The sequence below is a fragment of the Pelophylax lessonae genome (assembly GCF_965119305.1).
Source record: "Pelophylax lessonae genome assembly, chromosome: 5".
Lineage (NCBI taxonomy): Eukaryota > Metazoa > Chordata > Amphibia > Anura > Ranidae > Pelophylax > Pelophylax lessonae.
The window spans coordinates 270,791,548-270,809,048 of record NC_138772.1 but is presented as its reverse complement, the minus strand read 5'-3'; the positions used below and the strand labels follow the sequence as shown (position 1 = coordinate 270,809,048).

At 42.2% G+C, this 17,501-nt stretch overlaps 1 protein-coding gene across 1 annotated transcript in view; it reads left to right on the top strand.

The window, feature by feature from the left end:
- The first annotated feature begins 4,691 nt into the window (after positions 1–4,691).
- Positions 4,692–17,501, top strand: part of FRRS1L (ferric chelate reductase 1 like) — a 52,659-nt gene continuing 39,849 nt past the window's right edge. Inside the window, exon 1 of the mRNA XM_082259381.1 lies at positions 4,692–4,838. The gene's annotated coding sequence lies outside the window, so the exon portion shown is untranslated. The remainder of the gene's footprint in view (positions 4,839–17,501) is intronic.

Below are 17,501 nucleotides of genomic sequence, written 5' to 3'. Positions count from 1 at the left end.
TCACTCGCCCCAGGGCCAAATCTGGCCCTCCGTGCCATTTCATGTGGCCTCCGCACCTCTCCTGCAGCTGTGGCAACCTACTTCATTGCTGCTCCCACCTTGTCTCAGCAGTCAGCAGCAGAGAGGAGGACAGAATTCCTCCACCAGATCTCGCACTTCTCTATGCAGCCATAGAGAGGCCTGTATCCACCCCCCCTCCCCATCTCAGCGGTTTGCTACAGAGAAGAAGACAGAACTCCTCCTACAGATCCTGTACCTCTCTGTGCAGCCACAGCACCGCCTCCTCTCCACTTACCCTGGTCTTAGCATTCAGTAGGCTCCAGCCCTCCTCTGGTCCTCCTCCAGACTCTGCACCTTCTGCTTCCCAGCTTCTTCCTGGTAGCAGCACATGGTAAAGGGGTGCACTGGGAGGGTGAGGGACTCTTGACTTCAGATGGTGGCAGGGGGGTGCTCTTGACATCTGGTGTAAGGGGGGTGGGGTGCTCTGGACATCTAGTCTTACAGATACAACTGGCCCTTTTAGGGCATCCATATTGCTGATTCGGCCCACAATGAAATTGAGTTTGACACCCCTGACCTTAAGAATTATCCAAAATAAATAAAAACACAAACACAGTTTTCGATACTGTCCCCCCATGTAAATCCAGCATCAATCATGATAAACTCTGGACAACGAAAAACAAAAAAAAGGAGAGGTCCGCACATGACGCTTGCCTCCCGGTGACTGACGCATCGGCACTGAGAACCAGAGCTGTTAGTTGGCAGGTTCCTAGTAACACTAAGGGCTCTTTCACACACTCCGTCCGCTGGACGGAGTCCGTTTTTCTCAGCGGGGGATCGAGCCGCCGATCCCCCGCTGAGCAGAAGGATGACAGCTGTGTCTCCGCGCTGTGTGCGGAGACACAGCTGACAGTTCCCCATGCATCTCTATGGGGGAAATCGGATGTCAACGGACCGTCAGTCCGTTCTCCCCCGATCCCATCCGATCCGCTGGACGGATGGAAAATAGGGTTTCCATCCATCCAGATTTGACAGATCGGATCGGGTCGGATGTCAGCGGACATGTCTCCGCTGACATCCGATGCCCCATAGGAATGCATGGGGGTACCGTTCAGATCCGCAAAAAAAACGGACAGGCGGATCTGAACGGTCTGCCTGTGTGAAAGGGGCCTAAGTAAACAAAGGGGCGGAGTCCCCTGCTGTCACAGATGACCCGCTTCATTCATTTATTTACTGTTGGTGAGAACCAGAGTTGTGTCAGTCGCCCAAAGGCAAGCGAAACCTGTGCACCTCTCTTTATTTTTTTGTTGTTTTTTTAAGGTCAGCGGCTGGCGTTCAACGTGATTGACTATGGATTTTCTTCTGGGGCTTTTTTTTTTTTTTTAAATAAATGACTTGTCAAAAACTGTGTTTGTGTTTTCATTTATTTTTGACACTTTTTTGGGTGAACGAGTAGGGGTACTACGTACCCTATACTCATTCACATGGTAGTGAGGTGTGGTCTGTGAGCCCCCCTTTGTTAAAGAGGAAGTAAAACCTCCTCTGCAACTTGTGCCTATAGGTAAGCCTATGATAAGGCTTACCTATAGGTACTGTAAATATCTCCTAAACATGTACCGTTTAGGAGATATTTACCTTACATGCAGCCAGTGACATCACTGGCACATGCACTCTGAAGGAACGGCCACTCGTGCCAGGATTCATATATGACTTCTAATGACCTAAGCTGGGTTTATATCTATGCATGTGTGATTGAGGCGTTTTATTTATTCGGTTTTTCGGTTTTGCAGCACATTTTTGATGCCTTGTGTTTTTTTTTCCTTCTTTTTTTTTTTTTTTTTTAGCAGGAAGGGACAAGTTGTTAAACGCAAGCCATTATTTTATATATATGTTTGATGCAGTTCTGTTAAATTATTTGAAACCAAAAACATCCCAGCTGAATGTAAAAGAGAAACTGCACCTTTTCCAAAAACGAACTGCAGGAAACTGCATAGATGTGAATGAGACCCAGACGAAATAATGTTAAATAGACTGTGGTGCATTTGCGGATCTAAAAAAAGGAAATACACAAAAAGCACAGATATGAACCTATCCTTAAGCTGGAATAGTATGTGAAAGTTTTAGGCCCCGTTCACATACAAGCGACGCTACTTCGCACCGCGACCTCCGAGGTCGCGGTGCGAGCAGCGCGCCGCGACCTCGGAGCGGCCGCCACGGACTTCATAACATTGAAGTCTATGGCGGTCGCCTCCAGGTCGCCCCAAAGAAGCTCCGGACCCTTTTTCTAAGTCGAAGCGACTTGTGTCGCTCCTATTAGAAGGGGTCCGCAGCTTCCCTATGGGAGGCGACCTACGGCGACCTGTGAGGCGACCAGGTCGCCTCACAGGTCGCCTTAGTGTGAACGGGGACTTAGAATTCGTCTGAGAAAATATTTATAATTGGACACCTAAATGTTTATTTGCAAAATAAATAATGTGTACCATATATACAAAACGAAACAAAAAAATGAACAGAAGCAGAAAAAACTGACACAAAACATCAGTTTTAAAAAGGTAACAAAGAAACATAAAAGAGTGATGGCAGAAAAAAGACCAAATGATCCATTTTTCCTTTTCTTTTTTTAATCTATATATATATATATATATATATATATATATATATATATATACACACACACACACCTATATATATATATATATATATATATATATATATATATATATATATACACACACACACACCTATATATATATATATATATATATATATATATATATGTTTTGTTTATTTTTTAAAATTAGAAATGAAAATAAAATAGACTACAAGCCATTATAATGTTTCAAATTCAATCCTACTTATTCCCTCCCATCTACTATATATCAGGACAACTTAATAAGAGTGACTATACACAATACAATCTGACTGTACAGTCTCCTTTAGGTCTCCCATCAACTATGTAGTATGAGGGCTCTGCCTGATTAGGTAAAAATATACAAATGATTGTTTAGATTTGTTTTTCTGCAAAAGCTAAAGGAGATTGTGCGGAAATTGTGCAACCAGATTGTATAGTATATGCACAGCTTTTGATTGTACCAAGATTAAATGATCAGATTGTAAAGTGTATGACCAGCCTAATCACTTCTGGACCGTGAGATTTCCCGCCTTAATGACCAGGCCATTCTTTGCGATTTGCCACTGCGTTACTTTAACGAACAATTGCGTGGTCGTGCGGTGCTGTACCCAAATAAAATTGATGTCCTTTTTTTCCCACAAATAGAGCTTTCTTTTGGTGGTATTTGATCACTTGTGAGATTTTTATTTTTTTGAGCTATAAACAAAAAAAGAGCGAAAGTTCTGAAATAAAAAACAATATTTTTTACTTTCTGCTATATAACATTCCCAATAAAAAAAATAAAAAAACAAAAATCAAAATTTTTCATCATTTTAGACCAACGTGTGATCTGCTACATATTTTTGTTAAAAAAAAGATCCCAATAGGCGTATTTTGATTGGTTTGAACAAAAATGATCGTGTCTACAAGCTAGGGGAAAGATTTATGTCATTTTTATTTATTTATTACAAGTAATGGCGGCGATCGGCGATTTCTAGCGGGACTGCGACATTGCGGCGGACAGATTGGACCCCGAACTGACATTTTTAACACTTTTGGGGGGACCAGTGACATAACTACAGTAATCAGTGCTAAAAATATGCACTGTTACTGTAATAGTGACACTGGCAGGGAAGGGGTAACCCAGGGGCGATCAAAGGGTTAAATGTATGCCTAGGGGGATGTTTTCCAACTGTGGGGGGGGGGGGGGCTTATGGAATCAACACAGAGACCTGTGTTCCTAAATAGGAGGAACAGAGGAGCTCTGTGATGATTGCTGAGAGAACAACGGTCTGCTGTGTTTACAACAACAGACCACCATTCTGTCTCCACGGGAAGCAATCCCGGGTGACCAGTGGATCAGCTTACCCGCTGGTGAATGGGCACGTGCACAGCCCCATGGTCGATCCCGCGAATCGCCGTACAGGTACAGCGATTCGCGGGAACCTGCTGCCGTAGGCTGGTGTCTGGACGGTGGTTAAAGTGTGTCTAAACCTAAGAAAAAAGACATAATAGCAAATGATACTAATAGTAGATTACTGTTCTTAACAGTATCCTTAATATATTATATTACTGAATGTATGTAGAACCAACAGTGTGTGCAATGCTTTACAATATAAATGTGGTGGTTGCATTCATTTTCTTTTTTCACACTTTTTTATTTTTATTTTAACATTGTAATCCTATTATTATACATATAACATTATTATACCTAGGGTGACAAGCATACTAAGAAGCTTTGTCACCCCAACACATTGCACTGTTAGGACTACATAAAACATCCAATTCTTCTCCAGGGGAACAGATAAAAATATAATAAAAACCCTTTTATTTGTAACAGACCAAAAGGAAGCAAATAGGAGAAATGTACTGTTAAGCCATTCATAGCAAGCAATCAGACCTCATCTGTCATCATGGATTGTCACTGGTAAATCCCTATGGGGTACTGCAGATTATTGATTGGAAAGCTGGATCCTAGTATCTGAACAAAGAAAAGGAAGCACAGGGTACTGGGGACTTTTGACAGCAGCTCTCTTCTATACAGCACTTTCTCTCCTGTATTCTAAGCCCCCCTCTCCAGATGGGTCACATGACTGTGATGTCATCAGAGGTCCTTTCTCTTCCAGAAATCTAGCAGCTTCCCTGGGAAAGGAAGACATCCATGTAACCAGCGTTTGGATGCATCATCACACAGATTGCCATCAGGACAGTCCTGCTGTAGGGGAAGGTAGGGCTGTGTATTGGTGTGTGATATGCATAGACAGAGACAGGAGCTGTTTCAGCACCATCCATGAGAAGTGGATTGCAATATATCCCTACCCAGTACTGAGACCTCTGGATGGATGTCATGTCATTAACCATTTCTGTTTGGGAGTAATGTCATGTTGGGCTTGCTCAGTGCAATCTGAATCCTCACTGCTAATGTCCCTAACCCATACACTGTACATGACAAATGTCATTCCAATGCTGATCCATAAGTGTGTGTATTCACAGTACCACTCACAATACACTCACTACATGTCAGTGAATAGAGATTTCTGATTGCTTGCTATTAGTTACTATAGCTTGATCTTTGTATTAATGATTAAGGCTGACCATACACTATACAATCTACTTTGGATCTCCTGACACCTGTGTAGTGCAAGGACCTGCCTGATTGCATCCTAGATTTTAATTTAAAGGAGATTGCACAATCAGATTGTATAGTGTATGGCCAGCTTAAGAGACAGACTGGAGCAGCCAGGATCTGGAGCAGCTCAGCTGTTCATGGCAACCAATGAGCTTGTAAGTTTCATTTTCAAAGTTTAAAGCGGAACTAAACTCATCGATTTAAAGTGGTATTAAAACCAAAACATTTTCCAGTGTGTTTTAACCACTTTTGGACCAGAAGATTTTTCCCCCTCAATGATCAGGCCATATTTTGCGATTCGGCACTGCGTTACTTTAACGGACAATTGCGCGGTTGCACGACGCTGTACCCAAATAAAATTGATGTCCTTTTTTCCCACAAACAGAGCTTTCTTTTGGTGGTATTTGATCACCTGTGCGGTTTTTATTTTTTGCGCTATAAACAAAAAATGTAAACGACAATTTTGAAAAAAATAAATAAATAACATTTTTCACATTCTGCTTTATGACATTCTCAAAAATAAAAATTTAAAAATAAAAATGTTTTAACATTTTAGGCAAATTTGTTTTCTGCTACATATGTTTGTTAAAAAAAAAAAAAATTGCAATAAGCGTATTTTGATTGGTTTGCGCAAAAGTTATAGCGTCTACTAACTATGGGAAAGATTTATGTCATTTTTATTGTTTTTTTAATTTTTTTACTAGTAATGGCGGCGATCTGCGATTTTTTGCGGGACTGCGACATTGCGGTTGACAGATCGGATCCCCAACTGACATATTTGACACTTTTGGGGGGACCAGTGACATTACTACAGTAATCAGTGCTATATATATGCACTGTTACTGTAATAACAGAAAAAAACAAGAGAAATGTCCCAGGGGAATTTAAATTGGGTAGAGCTGTAATTAGTATAGTAAATGGAAGAGTACAGAAGTAAATACAAAGTAGTATTTATTAATACATTGTAAAAATGCACAAAGAAATGTACAGAATAACCAAAAATAATCATAGAATACATTTACATAAAAACACAATACAATTGAGAGACTGTGTTCAATTCAATGGCATGCAAACCAGTGTATGCGAGTGTAGTCACTAGCTCTTCATGCGATGAAAACATCCAACATGTTTCAGAATCTACTTATGATTCCTTCTTCAGGGAATTATGACCTGAACATGTATGTATCACAATGTATCGCAGATCAAGATGTGTGTTAATACACGCCAGATAGCCACTGAATAAAAATGCGCCCAAGGGGCTTTTTGTGGGCCCGGTTTTCAAACAGCACTACCTACCACTGAGAGGTTTGCCCCTCCTTGCTGTCACCATACAGACAAAATACTCCTACTAGGCATTGATCCCTTACGTTTGCTGTGCTCCTTGCGAGCGTTATCGGGGTGCCACCGTCTGGAGGTGAATGTTGGCGCATAGAGGCCCTGTTGTTTCTCACACTTCTTTTTTCCCCCAGTTTGCTGTACTTTTAAGGGGGTTTGTTTTTTTCAAAAATACTTTTTGACAAACTGTTTGAAAACTGGGCCCACAAAAAGCCCCTTGGGCGCATTTTTATTCAGTGGCTATCTGGAGTGTATTAACACACATCTTGATCTACGATACATACATGTTCAGTTGAATTGAACACAGTCTCTCAATTGTATTGTTTTTATGTAAATGTATTCTATGATTATTTTTGTTCTGTACATTTCTTTGTGCATTTTTAAAATTTATTAATAATACTCTTCCATTTACTATACTAATTACAGCTCTACCCAATTTAAATTCCCCTGGGACATTTCTCTTGTTTTTTCTGTATATATGTTGGGGAAAGGGGAGTTGCTGTTTCAGATACACCCGCAGTATCCAAACTCCATTTTCAGTCTGTTACTGTAATAATGACACTGGCAGGGAAGGGGTTAACCCTATGGGTGTTCAATGGGTTAAATGTGAGCCTAGGGGAGTGATTCTAACTGTGGGGGGGGGGGGCTATATTAGAGGATCACATGAGCTCTATGATCATTTCAGGGAGAAGAACTGTCGGCTGTATTTACAACAGCCGATCTTCCTTTTCTCTCAGCGGGGAGCGATCGCGGGTGTCAGTCGGTCGCGCACCCTCCCCCTCTAGCTTCCCGCATGCGTGTACGTCGGTTTGCGCAGGAGAGCCACCCTGCCGCAGTAAAAAGGCGGCGGGTGGTCAGGAAGTGGTGAAGGAGGGCATGGCAGGGGGTGTGTCTTATGTCTTCATGCTTTTGCTTATAGGTGTTGCTCATTTCATTCTCAGAAAGTTGGGAGGTATGCAATCTTCTTTGGATCTACTGACAACTATGTAGTGCAAGGACCTGCCTGATTGCGTTCTAGATGAATTGATTGTTTGGGTTTGTTCCCATTTTTTTAAATTTAAAGGAGATTGTACAAACCCAAAATTTTTACCCCTCCTTGAGCAGTCCAAGGTCCCTTGCCCGTGTTCTGTCGAATAGTGCAGATTATCGGATAATGCCTCCAAAGATCTGCTCATGTGCAGTACGTAACATCACTCCAGCTGATCTGGCAATCTGGTGATGCACAGGTCATCAGAGGCATTATCCGACGATCAGCAAAGCGCGGTGTTCTGCCGAATAGGGCAGATCTTCTTCCGCCTGTGACATGTCGATGATGTCTCACGCTTGCGCAGAGAGTGAGGCAGAATCTGACGATTACATTCTCCCTAATCGCTTTGCGGATCGTTGGATAATGAAAATGGAAGACAGGTCAAAATGTACCTGTCTAACATATATGGGGCCATGGCATGACATTGGTAGATGGGACATCAAATAGGATTAGTCATTATCTATTGTTAGCTATTGGTCAGTTTAATACTTACATTGGATTGGTCAAGAAGGAGAAAAACAACGACCTTGGAGTAAGGAAATTGTCTATATAAAGAAGAAAATAACCATTATTAAGACAGTCAGCGGGAGCAGAGGAAGAAGAGCTGTGGAAGAGTGCTGTCTGTAGCTGTGCTATCATACCTGTTATGGAGTAGCTTCTTCAGAAGTTGATGGAGCGGGGCGGTGGTGTCGGTGGTGAAGCCTGGATGTTGCAGTCTTTGTCTCTGCCTGATCCTTCGGTTTCGGCTCGTTCCCAGCCACCATCTTCGTCTTCTGTTGATGATCCTGTTCCGCTTCCAGTTGAACCTTCTGCTGACGTTGTTTCCGATCGCCGCGGTCAACGAATGGGATCGTCCGCTTTAATTGACCCCGGTGACGTTGCCGTATTCTTCATTTCCGTGCGACGGCTGGTGCCGGTGCAGAAGATGGAAGACCGCGGAGGATGGTGAAGCATCCCAGTCGTTTCGGCCCGGTTCAGATGGCAGAATCCAGCGGAGCAGCTAAAAAGGGAAAGCATATTAAAGGTACTTTTGGTACCCAATCTTCTGTTGCTGTTCCCGGTAACGCTTTTTCCTTCATTCAGGGTGAACCGTCGTCTGCTTCCCTTCAAGCTCCGGTGGTCGCTGAAGAGGTTCGGCCTTCAACCAGCTCAACGGTTTCTACGGTCCTGCCTGCTCGTGACAGTGTTACTGCGGTCGGTGCTGACGCAGTTTCTGGAGGTGAGCAACTGTCTCCAACTGTCATTCATGACATGTTGTCTGTATTATCTGCTTTTTGTTCCAGATTGTTGCCAGTGGATATTACCAGCAGGTCTATTGATGCTATGCCTAGTACTTCTCATGTTAGCCTGATGTCAATAGTGATTTGAATGCAGTCTGGTCAGATTCCTTGCCCACTATGCCTATTGTACCTATTGCTTCTGATATTAGTGCTACATTGTCCAGTAATTTAGTTCCTGAGGCATATGTAAAGGAATCTATGCCTTGTGAACTTTCACCACTAGGATTTCATCTAAAAGCTGCTGTTAAAATTTGGAACGGTGAATATGACGACATTTTGTCCTTGTTACCTAGCAATAGGCAATTTCGTTTTGGAGATGAAATTAAAGAAAAAATTAAGCCTCTGCCACGCAATTTAAATAATTGGTTACAAGGCTTTTGCATTTTTGCCACTGTACTGGGGGAGAAACAGCCTCAGTTGTGTTCTGGATTATTCCAACATGTTGATGTTATTCTTGAGGCTTATAAAAATTTCCCTAATTTGGGTTGGTTCGCGTATGACGAGGCATTTCATCAGAAGTTATCGGTCCATAAAAATTTGAAATGGGGTGTCAAAGATGTAGGGCTTTGGCTTAATCTGCTTATACCACAGAGGCCTGCACCATCTTTAAAAGTGGGTTCTAACTTCTTTTGGCCAACTTAGAAAAGGGTTTTTTTTTTCCTTCAATGAAGGACAATGTGTCAAACCTCTTAATTGCAGATTTAGGCATGAGTTCTCACATTGCGGTGGCACTCACCCAATATCTAAATGTTTTAAAAAAAAGTAATCCTGTTAACGCTCCTCAACATAAAGACCAGCTTTTTCGGAAGGGCGATAACTCCAGTGAAATGGGAAAGGCTGTTGCCTTGGCTTCTGGAGTATCCAGACCTTAATGCTGCTGAAGTGCTGCTTAATGGTTTTAAATACGGATTTATTTTGCCTTCCTTTTCTGGTCCTGGTTGTTGTCTTGTTGACAATTTACCTTCTGTTCGTTCTATTCCTCATGTGGTTCATTTAAAAATGTTTAAAGAAGTGTTTAATGGTAGGGTAGCTGGTCCCTTTTTGTCTCCTCCATTCGAGAATTTTAGAATTTCCCCACTGGGCATTGTTCCCAAAAAAGAGATTGGGGAATTTAGACTTATTCATCATCTATCCTACCCAGACGGGTTGTCTTTAAATGATGAAATAGATCCGGCTATTTGTTCTGTGTCTTATTCAACATTTCAAGATGCTTTGTTTAAAATTAAAAATGTAGGGCACGCGGCCTTGCTTGCTAAGGCGGATGTTAAATCCGCCTTTCGCTTGCTGCCAATTCATCCATCTGCATTTAACTCGCTGGGTTTTTTCTTTAATGGGGAATATTTTTATGATATGTGTTTACCGATGGGGTGTTCCCTTTCTTGTAGCTATTTTGAACTTTTCTCTACTTTTCTAGAATGGGTTGTTTATGTTAAGGCTAAGTCAGATAATGTTTTGCATTATCTAGATGACTTTTTGTTTATTGGTAGGGCAAAGCTTGAGTGTTTGCGAATTTTTACTGAGTTTCGTATTGTTTGCAGGGATTTTGGGGTTCCGTTGGCAGAGGAGAAGACGGTGTTGCCAACTACTTCTCTTGAATTTTTAGGTATCTTGATTGATACTGAGAAAATGGAATTTAGGTTGCCGCCTGCAAAGATTTCTAAGCTGAAATTTTTGCTACAATTTGTTCTTAGTAAGAAGGTCGAATTGAAGACTATTCAATCCTTACTTGGCTTTTTTAAATTTTGCATCCAGAGTCATGCCCAAGGGCAGAGTTTTCTGTAAGCGCCTGTATAGGGCTATTTCTGTGGTATCTTCCCCCTAAACTTTATTAGAGTTTCTTCGGCTATTAAGGATGATTTATCAGTTTGGTTGCGTTTTTTATTTTCTTTTAATGGTAATTCAGTCTGGCAGCAATATTTTTGTTCTTCTGCTGCTTTGCAATTGTTTACAGATGCATCAGGGGCTTACGGCTATGGTGCATTCTGGGAAGGCCATTGGTCTGCTTCTCCTTGGCCGGTTTCTTGGTCTGACAGGGGTCTCACTAGTAGCATTGTTTTATTGGAATTATTCCCGGTTTTGGTGGCCCTAGAGTTGTGGGGGGATCACTTTAAGAATAAACTTATTTTATTGCACACCGATAACAAGGGTGTAGTTTTTGCAGTGAACTGTTTGTCTGCTAAATCACTGCCTGTCATTTCCTTGTTGCGCTATTTGGTTATTCAGTGTCTGTGTCTAAATATCTGGCTTAAAGCAAAATTCATTCCAGGTTTTTATAATGAAGTAGCTGTTTCCTTGTTTCGCCTGCAGGTCGACAAGTTCAAGACCTTGGTTCCTTGGGCAGATCCTTTGGGCCTGGCCTGCCCACAACATCTATGGCTCTTGGTTTGACTTCAGTGGGGAGTGCTATTACGTATTCTCTGGCTCCGTCCACTTGGAAATAGTATACTTCAGCTTGGGCTCGTTGGTCATCCTTTTTGGTTGAGATTGGGTTGCCTGAATCCTCTTTTGGTGAACATAGTGTTTTACATTTCCTGAATATTTTGATGGATAAACAGAGGTCCTATTCATATATCGTTGGATAATGCCTGCGATGATCTGTGTATGTGCAGTGAACACCAGCTCCTCTCACAGCTTGCACACCCAGTGACTGAGCACTCCTACTCTCAACAGACAGGAACAGATATTCAGCACCAGGTACCACTGCCCTCAGCCAAGTAGCGGCAGAATCTCCAGAGGTGGACCTCATTGGGAACAACAATGATGGGGCCTAGGCCTAGCTGCTGGGTGGAGCTGGGGGCTCCCATCAGGAAAGTGCCGGGAAGCTTGCATCCAGTGTTCTGTCGAATACTGCAGTGTTGACATCACGCCAGCTGCTCCGTAGATCAGCTGGTCTGACGTTATGTACTGAGCATGCGCAGATCGTTGGGGGCATTATCCGAAATCTGCAATATTCGACAGAACACTGCCATCTTCTATCAGGTGCTGGGCTGCGGCTGTGTTCATTGGCTGGTGTCAGATGAAGTCACAGCTGGGCACATGTTCAGTCAACCTGGCACCTTAGATCTGTGCAGAATGTAAACTGAACTGTGCATGCGCAGTTCAGTGTAAATTCAAAAGAAGACTGAGAGCAGACAAGTAGAAGAGATACTGTGTGAAGCTGAATCTAGAAGCTGATTGTTTACAACTGCTCCAGTTTTAGTAATTTCTCCCCTAAAGGGTTTTCTTGTATGTGCGGGAGTGGGGTGGAAACAGTCTGTAACCTCTGAATCCCATGTCTGGAAATTTACTACTTGCCGACCACCCTCCACAGATATATTGGTATTTAGATACATTGGTTCTCGGTAGCGCTCCTGGGGGCCCCCATTAGGCAGCAGGGAAGTCGATCCATGGGGCTGGCAGCCGCGATTGCTCCCCATGGAGAGAGAACGAAGTTCTACTGTTGTACACAGCAGACCGTTGTTCTCTCTGGAATGAACACAGAGCGCCTGTGATCCTCCTATTTAGTAACACAGGTCTCTGTGTTGATAGTACAAGCCCACCCCCCTCATAGTTATAAAACACCCCCTAGGCTTAAACTTAACCCTTTGATCACCCCTGGGTTAGGGATGCACCGATCCGACTTTTTTGGTCCCGATCCCTATGCCGATCTTTTGCTTTGTGAAATCGCTGATCCCGAGTCCGATCCAGAAGTACTGTTTTGTGAGCTTATAACAAAATAATACTTTGGATCGGTATCGGCAGATACCTTATAACAATTGTGCATTTAAGAGGTTAAACTTCCCTCCTCCGGCAGACGGAACGTAAAGATACATTGTATTCATTGTGTTTACTTAACTGGGAGACTGACAGGGATTTGCAGGAGGCTCTTTTTTTTTTCTTTTTTCTTTGACAGCTGTTCTCTGCTCCCTCACAGCTATGTAAAGAGCAAAACCGGATCGGCCCGTGGATCTGTTAATTTTACCGATCCCCCAGATCCAGCTATTATGGCCATATCGGCGCCGATATCCAATCCTAATATCGGATCGGTGCATTCCTACCCTGGGTTAACCCCTTCCCTGCCAGTGTCATTATTACAGTAACAGTGCATATTTTTAGCACTGATTACTGTAGTAATGTCACTGGTCCCCCCAAAAGTGTCAAAATTGTCAGTTAGGGGTCTGATCTGTCCGCCGCAATGTCGCAGTCCCGCTACAAATCACAGATTGCCGCCGTTACTAGTAAATAAAAAATGACATAAATCTTTCCCCTAGTTTGTAGACGCGATAACGTTTGCACAAACCAATCAAAATACGCCCATTGGGATTTTTTTTTACCAAAAATATGTAGCAGAACAAATTGGCCTAAAATTATGAAAAAAACTGAAAATTGTTATCAGATACTTACCGTAATTTTCCTTTCCTGATAGACATACGTATCGGGTTTAGTCCCGCCTCCAAACCTACCCTATAGGACATCCACTCCCATAAATCTTTGCTCTTAGCCAGCACACTTGTTCTGTAACTAGCCTTCTTAGAAACTGGGAGGGAACTCCTGCTGCCATGGAGTCTATCAGGAAAGGAAAATTACGGTAAGTATCTGATAACAATTTTCCGTTTTCCTGACAGACTCCATGGCAGCATACGTATCGGGAAATAACTCGCCATACACAATCAGGGTGGGCAGATGCTGAACAAAAGTTTAATTAACTCTGTCAACCGACAGGACTTGTAAACCAAAATTAACAGAAGAGCCGCCGGCTCAACACAATAACGAGACAAAAAGGTGTTGATGGAAGACCAGGATGCTGCTCTACAAATCATTTCAGGATCGACATGTCTGGAGACTGCCCAGGAAGTGGAAACACTCCGAGTAGAGTGAGCCGTAAACGCTCACTGGAGGAGTCAAGCCCTTAGCCCTGTAAATCCATTTAATGACCAGGATGATCCATGAGAAAATAGATCTTGAGAAAGCCCGTAATCCCTTATTCTTCCCACTGAAGGTGATGAACAGATATTCTGACTGCCGGAAGGGAACCGTAGCTTCTAGGTATTGTTTGAGGCAATTCCCCACATCAAGCGGATGGATGGATGAGCCCTCATCCTGCCTAAAGGTAGGCAAAACTATTTCCGAGTTCTCGTGAAAGACAGAGGTAACCTTTGGTCTTGCTTCCAACATAGGGATTAATACTACCCTGTCTGGGAAGAATGTTAGGAAGGGCTCTTGCTCCTCTAAGACCCCGATCTCAGAGACTCTCTTTGCAGAGGTAACGGCCACCAGGAAAGCGGTCGCCAACGTAAGCTCCTTAATGGTAAGAGGCTCAGCTGTATCACGGATGCGTTGTGACAGGAAATCCAGGACTAATGGGAGATCCCTGATATGTATGCTGCCATGGAGTCTATAATAAATAAAGTACTTACTGACACCAAAGAGACATTAGCCACCAGGGATGGATAAGAGACACACCAGACTTTGAATTGGGGAACAGGCTACCCACAGCAGCTACTGTAGGTTCTCCGGCCATAGTCTGCACATAGATATTAGCCCCACTCTATACCCTGCCACAGCTAGGGCTTATTGGAGAAATACACTCAATACTAGGTTGGCAGAGTTATCCATCTCCTGGAATCCACTGGGTAGGATACAGGTAATCCATATGAGGACAAAAAAGGAACAAGTGTGCTGAACAGGTGCAAAGATTTATGGGAGTGGATGTCCTATAGGGTAGGTTTGGAGGCGGGACTAAACCCGATACGTATGCTGCCATAGAGTCTGTCAGGAAATTCGATTTTTTTTCTAATTTTTTAATCTTCTACATGTTACATATTTTTCTGTCGCAACATACAATATAACTTCTTCCTTTATTATACCTTCAAAATCCCTTATTTTTTCCCCCTTTTTTTTTTTTTTCCCTTCCCTCCCTCCCATCCCTTCCCTCCAAAGCAAAAAAAAAAAAAAAAAAAAATCTATTCCTGTGTATAGAGATGGTGTTCCTTCAATTATTATCTTTTCTGCCTCCTCTTTTTCTCCTCTTTCTTTCTCCTTTCTTTTTCCTTCCCTCCCCTGATTATTTTACATATATTGTTTCCCTTCTTCCGAGTCTAGGAAGTCAGTCCATGCTTTCCAAATTTTCTCATATTTTCCCTGCTTATTTTGTGTTGTGGCAATTAGTTCTTCTAGTCTCCTATTATCCTCGATCCTATTTATCCACTCTCTTATCGATGGGGGTTGTATTTTTTTCCAGCTACCCGGGATGCCTGCCTTAGCCGCATTTACTAGGTGTGGTATCAATGAATTCTCATATTTACTTGCTGGTATATCCGAGACATTCAACAAAAAAAAGGCTGGATTTTCTTCTATTTCATATTCTACTACCTTCTGCACTATAGATCTCACCTCTGCCCAATAAGTTTTTATCTTAGAACAGGTCCAAAAGATATGATATAGTGTGCCCACTTCTTTTTCGCATCTCCAGCATAAGTTGGATTGGTTTGGAGACCATTTTTGTAATTTCTTGGGCGTAATGTACCATCTTGTTATAAGTTTGTAGTTCATCTCTTGTATTTTAGTACATTTAATTGGGCTAAAGGTAAACCTCAATATCCTCTGGATCTGTTCTTTTGTCAAGTTACAACCTAGGTCTCCCTCCCAGGAAATTAGATTTTTAATTTTTTTTTATTGAGAATATTTTATAGCAGAATGTGAAAAATATTGTTGTTTTTTTGTTGTTTTTTTCAGGAATTGTCGCTCTTTTTTAGTGCAAAAAATGAAAATCGCACAGATGATCAAATACCACCAAAAGAAAGCGCTATTTGTCTGAAAAAAAAGACATCAATTTTACTTTGGTACAGCATTGCATGGCCGCGCAATTGCCTGTAAGAGTCAGTTCACACTGGGGCGACACGATTCTGTACTACGGTACTTCCGGGGCGACCTGTGCATTCCCATGCACCACGACTTCGGAGCGACTTGCATGGACTTCACATAATGGGAGTCTATGCAAGTTGCTCCGAAGTCGCCCCGAAGTAGTACAGGACCCTTTTTCTAAGTCGGCGCGACTTGTGTCGCTCCTATTAGAACGGGTCCTGTAGCGGTCAATGGACCGCGAGGGAGCGCGACTTGTCGGGCTGACAAGTCGCCTGACAAGTCGCGCTAGTGTGGACCGAGTCTTAAAGTAACGCAGTGCCAAATCGCAAAAAATGGCCTGGTTATTAAGGGGATAGAACCGTCCGGTCCAGAAGTGGTTAATAGATTTGTTTGCAGTCTAAAAATGTTTCATTTGGTAACATGGCAGGCTTATGGTAGGATATTTGACACAAGCTTTCAGGAAAGCCTTATAGCGGCTGATCACCTCCTAAGCTGGATGTGTTTAGATGATTTTTGTTGTGTTTCACATGCTAGTAATGAATACACATCATCACAGGATCATGAAGGCTTCTACAATCTGCTGCTATTACTGCACCTTCTGTCCTGCCTCTCAGCATCTCTGTATCCAGGAGGATCTCTGATCACATGACTGCGATGTATTCTGAGGTCCTGTCTGCAGCATCTTCCTGTATAAAAGGAGATGGAGGCTTTGGCATGCGTTCATAGGGGTGGAGGGGGCTCAGACCTTGATGCTTCCTTGCTGGATTTATGGAGCTGTTTCAGCACTCTGTCCAGAAAATGAATTCTAGGTGTGTGTGAACAGTAAGAGATCGCTACTAAGAATACCGTCAGCTTCTCTTACTCTGAGGATGTTATTTTAACGCTATTTGTTATATAGTCTCATCACTTTTAACCAACAATTGTAAAAAAAAAAACAAAAACAAAACAAAAATACCACATATGGAACTGAATGTTTTGGGATAAAATGAGCATTCAGGACTCATACCACAACGCATGTATTAACACATGTATGTTGTATTTTTTTTTTGTAGTCTGTTGTAATGCGTTAGCACGTGTTTTGCATGCATTGCAGATTTTTTTAGCCTTGTTTGCCTTGCAATGCTATGTGTTTATGTGCATTGATGTGCAATTAAACGCACTTGCGCTGAAAAAGAATAGTGCATCCTGGACTTTTTTTTATCACTGTGCAAACGCAACATGCTGGTGTGAACTGCATTTATAAAGAACTATTATTTTTTGGGAAAAATTATTTTTTTTACAAACACACCACAGCTTATTTGGTGTAAATAAATCCTTAAGCTAGATACACACTACAACTTTTGTGGTTCAATTTCCTTTAGATTTACAGTACCTTCAACTATGTAGTGCATGGGCCTGCTTGATTCTATACAAATTTATAGTGTTTAGGTTTGACCTCATATTATATGGTTTTGGTAAATCTAAGTCTGGCCATACATGTTCAATTTTCTTGTACAATTTTCAGTTAGATTTCCCGAAAACTAAACAACACTTTCAATTGTCTCCTATTAGGCAGGCCTTTGTAGTACTACATAGTTGAAGGTAAATCTAATGAAAAATGTACAGAAAATTGTATAATGTATGGCCAATTTAAGGAAAAAAATCTAAAGAGCATTTGTATAGTGTGTATCCAGTAGGGATCGACTGATTATCGGCAAAGCCGATATATCGAGAGCCGATATGCACTTTCCCCAATATATCGGAATCGGCCCGAGGTTTCCGATATTGCCGATGTAC